The sequence below is a fragment of the Polistes dominula genome, unplaced genomic scaffold (assembly GCF_049000335.1).
Source record: "Polistes dominula isolate Pdom_NZ unplaced genomic scaffold, Pdom_raw_medaka contig_80, whole genome shotgun sequence".
Classification (NCBI taxonomy): Eukaryota; Metazoa; Arthropoda; class Insecta; order Hymenoptera; family Vespidae; genus Polistes; species Polistes dominula.
Genome location: NW_028301111.1, coordinates 401420 through 407439, shown reverse-complemented (window position 1 = coordinate 407439; position 6020 = coordinate 401420). Strand labels below are relative to the sequence as shown.

The window sequence follows — 6020 nt, the reverse complement described above, 5'->3', positions numbered from 1 at the left end:
TAAAAAGGCCATACCGTGATGAAAACACAAGTTCTCGTCCGATCACTTAAGTTAAGCATCACTGGGCACGGTTAGTACTTGGATGGGTGACCGCTTGGGAACACCGTGTGCTGTTAACACTTTTTTTTCTTTTTTTTATTCTATTTTTCTTATTAATGAATGGTAAAAAAATCATCGTCAAGATCAAACCTAATTTAATATTTTCTGATAATATCTTATATTAATTATTAATATATATATATGATTAATAATATAATATTATTTTTTTTTCAGATTAATATAATATTATTTTTTATATGAATATATAGTTGAAATAATATTGTATTATTTTCTATGAAATATATAATTAATAATATTACATTATTTAATATAAAATATTTAATTGGTAATATAATAATCATAATATTATTACATTATATATAATATATTATTATTATTATTATTTTTATTTTTATTATAGATTGATATATATTTAATAATAAAAATAATTAATAAAATAAATATAAGCTCGTTTACGAGGCTCTTTCACGAGACTAGTTCACGACAACGTACGAGACACTGGACACAGGACACGAGACACGAGACACGGGACACGCACACGACACCACACTTGGGTGAATTGTTTGTGCGTGTGTGTTCATGTGTGTGTGAATTATTTCCCTCGATAAACATCCTACGATTTTGGAGCTATCTAAGACTATTGCATTCAGCATTCAATTTTTATTACTTGAATTTGGAAATGTGTACGTTTTATCATCCATTCCATCCAGAGACCATACCGGTGACCTTTGTTATATATGGTAATAATATTATAGTAAATAAACCTTACAATTATCTTACTCTTGAAACTGTGCATTCGTCTCATTCTCTCGAGACTTAGTTTTTTGAAGGTTTCACTTCTAACACGTGTGTTTTTAATATTCAATTTCTGTTAAACAAAATCCTACGATAAGTCAATGAAATAAAATATCATAGAATAAGATAGGCAGTAGGTATAAGGTATCGTTTACTTAAAGATTAAGAAAATTCTGGAGGGTCATAAATTCTGAAATCATTTCAACGATTATATAAACATATTGGTTCGACGAACTTATTTGTGCAGTTTCGGGTTCTTCGAGTGTTATACGATAAATATGAGATAATACTTATGATATTTCTATTTCCGTTTTTATAAATCAGAGATTAGTACTAGTAAGAAACAAACAGATTATTGCAGATAACGATACATGGATCGATGACCACTCTGGTCTGCTGTAAAATCAGAGTATTTAACCCATTGCCGCACACTTTTATTTGACGATCGTGCTTAGAAATACGAAGATCGGACGGTTATAGCCGTCATTTGCGGCAATGGGTTAAATACATCTTCATTTCATTAGAATTGAAGTGCGTTTTTTTTTTTTGGATGAACTAGTTTCTCCCTTATAAGGTAGAAGTGTAAAAGGATAATAGCATTCCTTTTCCGAACAGAGAGGGAAAGTGCGTGAACGTAAGTGTGCACAGCAGGAAAGTGAGAACCAACCAACGTCCCTACAACCGCACAATTACTATTGTTATTTCTTTTTATTGTATTCGCTGTATTTTACTGTATTTTACTGTATTTTGCTGTATTAGTACACTGTAGTTGCTTTCATCATTTTTTTAAGTGAAAACTTCTTTAGAATCAGGATTATTTGAAAACAGATGCAACGCAGACAGAAGATGTAATGGTGAGAATACCCGAATGTTACATAACTGAATAAGTGCTATGTCACTAAAAAGAGAAAAAGAGATAAACATATATATATATACAGGGTGACTCTTGTAACTGGGACGAGTAATAACTTTTTTTGAAGTAACATTAGAGAAAATTAATAAAAGGAAAAAGTTATATGGCACATCACATGTCAACTTTCTATGACCTTACTTTTTTTAAAAATGCATCGATGCACCCGCTAGATGCAGTTGCACTTATTTTTTAAATAGAACTTTATATTTTTTTCTTACACTATTCGATTCCTTTTTTTATTCTGCGTTAAAAAGTATTAAGTGAAGGTCATCGAAATGTCAATAGTTTACGAGATATTTGATGTTTTATATCAGCAATGTATTTTATTCAAATAAGTGTTCGAATAATGTTCCTCCATTGTATTCTAAACATTTTCTACTGCGCTTTTTTACATTTTTTATTACATTTTTTAATTGATATTGGAACAATACATTGTTATACGCTCCTTTAGACCATGTTTGTTCATCGGCAATAGATCACCAGATCTAATGCCACTCGACTTTTTCTTATTGGGCTACTTAAAAAATAAAGTTAAATAATGTATAATATTTGGAATACAATTATGAAAAAAAAATTGTAAAACATTGGAAAAATATTTTTGTATTTTATTATCTGCGATTCTGGTATTATAATGTATTCATTGCTTTAATAAAATATTGGTAGTAATTTTCTTATTTTCTTATTCAATAATAACATTTATTGCCATTTGCATATAAACTAAATATGTCTTAAAAACTGTAATTATAAACTTAATTATAACTAACAATTGCACTTTCTTGTGCTTATACAAAAAATTAAATTTATCTTTGGTATTACAAAATACCTTGAATAAATAACAAATTTTGTGTGTGTGTGTGTGTGTGTGTGTGTGTGTGTGTGTGTGTGTGTGTGTGTGTGTGTGTGTGTGTGTGTGTGTGTGTGTGTGTGAACATTTTAAGCGAATCAAATTATCGGATACATGAGAATTATTACGGAAATCGACGAATATAAATTAAGATAGGGATCCTATAGGAGGGATGCGCCATGTACATTACTGGGGGACCGGAACTCGATTTTGCGCGCGAATGATTCAAACATTGAAATAATTATGAAATAATGAATTGCATCAAATACAGAAAAAAAATGAACTATATTTAATGATAATTAAAAATTTATATTAAAATTGAATTGGTTACACGAAAAAATTATTATAAATTCAATAAGAAAGACTTAATTAAGTTTGATTTGATAAAGGCATTATAGTATTTTGAAATTTCAAAACAATTTGTAGGAATTTATACAATTTTGATAAATATAATTATCTACTATATATATATTATATTATTAATAATAATAATAAGACAAATATATGAAACAATTAAAAAATAGATTTATTTTAACATATTTTTATTTCTCAATGTGGTACATGGTCATAGTTTTACTCGAACTGAGATTTATACCTTATACCTTACGCCTACGCGATGGTATAAGGTATTTACGGTCTTGCGTAGTTTTTGTTGAACTTTTGTAGTAATTAAGAATACATTGTCGAACCATGATTATTCATCACAAACAATAAGTCTGTAAACAAACGATAAGTTATAGGTTAGGTTTGTACATTTATACTTGTAACTATCAAATGAGTAAATTAAACTTACACTTATAGAAAACTACTAAAAAAAAACAAAATAATTAAACATAAATATCACAATAAAAACTATAAGTATTCCAAACTTAAACTAACCACAGCCGTTAATACATACTAAAGATAAACATGGCTGCGCGTTGGATCGGAAGCGGTCCCTCAAAATTTTCAGCCAATGGCACATGAGCTGAATATGTATGGCGCATCCCTCCTACAGGATCCCTAAATTAAGATTATCTTAAGCGTTATCTTATCAAAGCTAAGCTTAAGTCACGCATGATACAAAAGTCTTACCTAAGATCATCTTAATGTATTTCTATGAATACATGTAGTCTTAAAAGCTATAAGACGACCTTAGCTAAGATAACCTTAAGGATTGCCTTGAGACCGGATTATGAATACCGCGGTATATTTTCTAGTTCACTAACATAACGATTCTATTATAGAAGGCGCGCTGGTCTATGAAAGCGCGGCAAATTTAAATCAAAGAAAGTACACTTTCTTTACATATATATATATGTATATATAGGATTAAGCCTGCGAGAGAATGAAACAAAATATAATTATGCTTTTTTTGTTAGTTAGTATGAATATCATTATACAATTAATTAAATATTTTTTTTGCATTTTCGTATTTTTTCGGATAATGGGTTAGAATTTACTATCATACAAATAACAAGAGAAAAAAACCTTCGCTTATGTCCGGCCATATGGAACTTAGCGATAAGACACAGACAAAACACTCCTATAGGTTTTTAAAAATCACGATCATGTCCAAGGATCTCAGAAAATAACTCTATACCTGATGCAGCTGTGTAAATAGTACAAGTCATAAACAGTAGGGTTCGGATATCCGTTCTCATTTTCTAATCTTTACGATCGAGTTTCGTCCAAGGCAGATTAAAATGCAGAAAATCACGTAGGATTAAACTAAAGAAATTTAATATTTCCTGTGATGAATGTATTATAAAGCTAATATTGATTGGTAAAATGTACATTATCAAAAATAAGGCTAAAAATTTAGATGTCATTATCGAAGCTGTTTAAATAACTATTTATTTATTTTTATAGATATATTAAATGTAAAAAGTAACTAATATTTTTATAAATAATGAATTTCTACATATTCTTGAAAGTTTTTACAATAAATATAATGAAATAAGTAATAATTATTTTGAATAAATTAAAAAATTGACAAAGAAAACGAAACAATCGACAAAAACATAAGAACAATAAGTATTCTTACAGTTCTTATTTTTAACTATTCACAAAATAGTTTGTATATAAACCATAATGTAAACACAAAGAAGAGAAAAAGAAAATATTATCAAAAAATGTTAAATTAAATTTGATCTTGACGATGAATTTTGTACCATTCATTAATAAGAAAAATAGAATAAAAAAAGGAAAAAAAAGTGTTAACAGCACACGGTGTTCCCAAGCGGTCACCCATCCAAGTACTAACCGTGCCCAGTGATGCTTAACTTAAGTGATCGGACGAGAACTTGTGTTTTCATCACGGTATGGCCGTTAACGATAACTAACCATATACTAAATGCACTTGCCATGCACTCCTTAACTTCAAGAATAAAAAAATAAATATTGATTTTGAGGTTACTAGGTATGTATATCATAAATGTAGGATTTTCGTTTGGGTTAGAGATGCGAGGTTAACATACATCCAGTTTAATCCTACTGATAAGATATATTGAAAATAGGTATTAGAAAAAGATACAATAATGCTTCACAATCTTACGATAACAACAGATATAAACAAGTGCACTCTTACAACTGAATAACGACTGATGACGACTTGCGACTATGACACCCTCTGACTCAATCCCCGTCCCTTTATATCCATCCCCACGCTGTTCTTGAATTTTCCAAACGCCCGGTCCGATGCAATAAACAAAACATTTTTATCGCTCGAGAACCTTCCAGCTTATATAGAATTACACACACAACTTACACAACTTACAAAGCAGACCACACACCGTCTTTCTTTATTTCGACTATCGGTTCGTTTGTCTTTTATTCTTTCGTTGCCTATCTGCTTATCAATGTATATTCTTCTACACTTAAAACTCTCCTACATAAATAAAACAAAAAGACAGAGCTTCGAGAGAATGAGACTAATGCAGAGAGAAATAGCATTTTCAATTTTAAAATTTTCCAAATTTCTTGCGTCTTCTCCGTCGGCGGATCCCGTAACATCTTCTCACTCGACGTGGTTCTTGATTTTTTCTTCTACATCTTCTCGTCTTTGACATATTTTGCCACAACTTTCCCCAGTAACGCTACTGACTTTAAGTCTTCCGAAGCTGCGATAAGGTTGACACGCTTCTCACATGCTTTTGAAATGTGACCAAATTCATTGCAACGGAAACATTTTGGACCTTTCCCTACGGTCGGACATTGTTTTACTTTATGGTCGGGTGAACCACACGAGAAACATCGTGATTTGGTCATCTTAGTTGGTTCCGTTCTTCTTTCTCTTTTGTCTTCATTATCCTTTCTTCTTGACCTCTTAGTGATCTTTGATTTTTCTTTTATGATATCGTATATTTCAATGTTTCTTTTTAACTCCTTTAATGATCGGGACTGATACAAAATCATTTTATTCATTTC

At 30.1% G+C, this 6020-nt stretch overlaps 1 non-coding gene and 1 pseudogene across 1 annotated transcript; one reads left to right on the top strand and one right to left on the bottom strand.

The window, feature by feature from the left end:
- Positions 1–119, top strand: LOC149031111 (5S ribosomal RNA; annotated as a pseudogene).
- A 4689-nt stretch (positions 120–4808) lies between these two features.
- On the bottom strand, positions 4809–4927 carry LOC149031110 (5S ribosomal RNA). Its single transcript, XR_016178033.1, has one exon. It is a non-coding gene; the product is annotated as a 5S ribosomal RNA (ribosomal RNA).
- Between the last annotated feature and the right edge of the window lie 1093 nt (positions 4928–6020).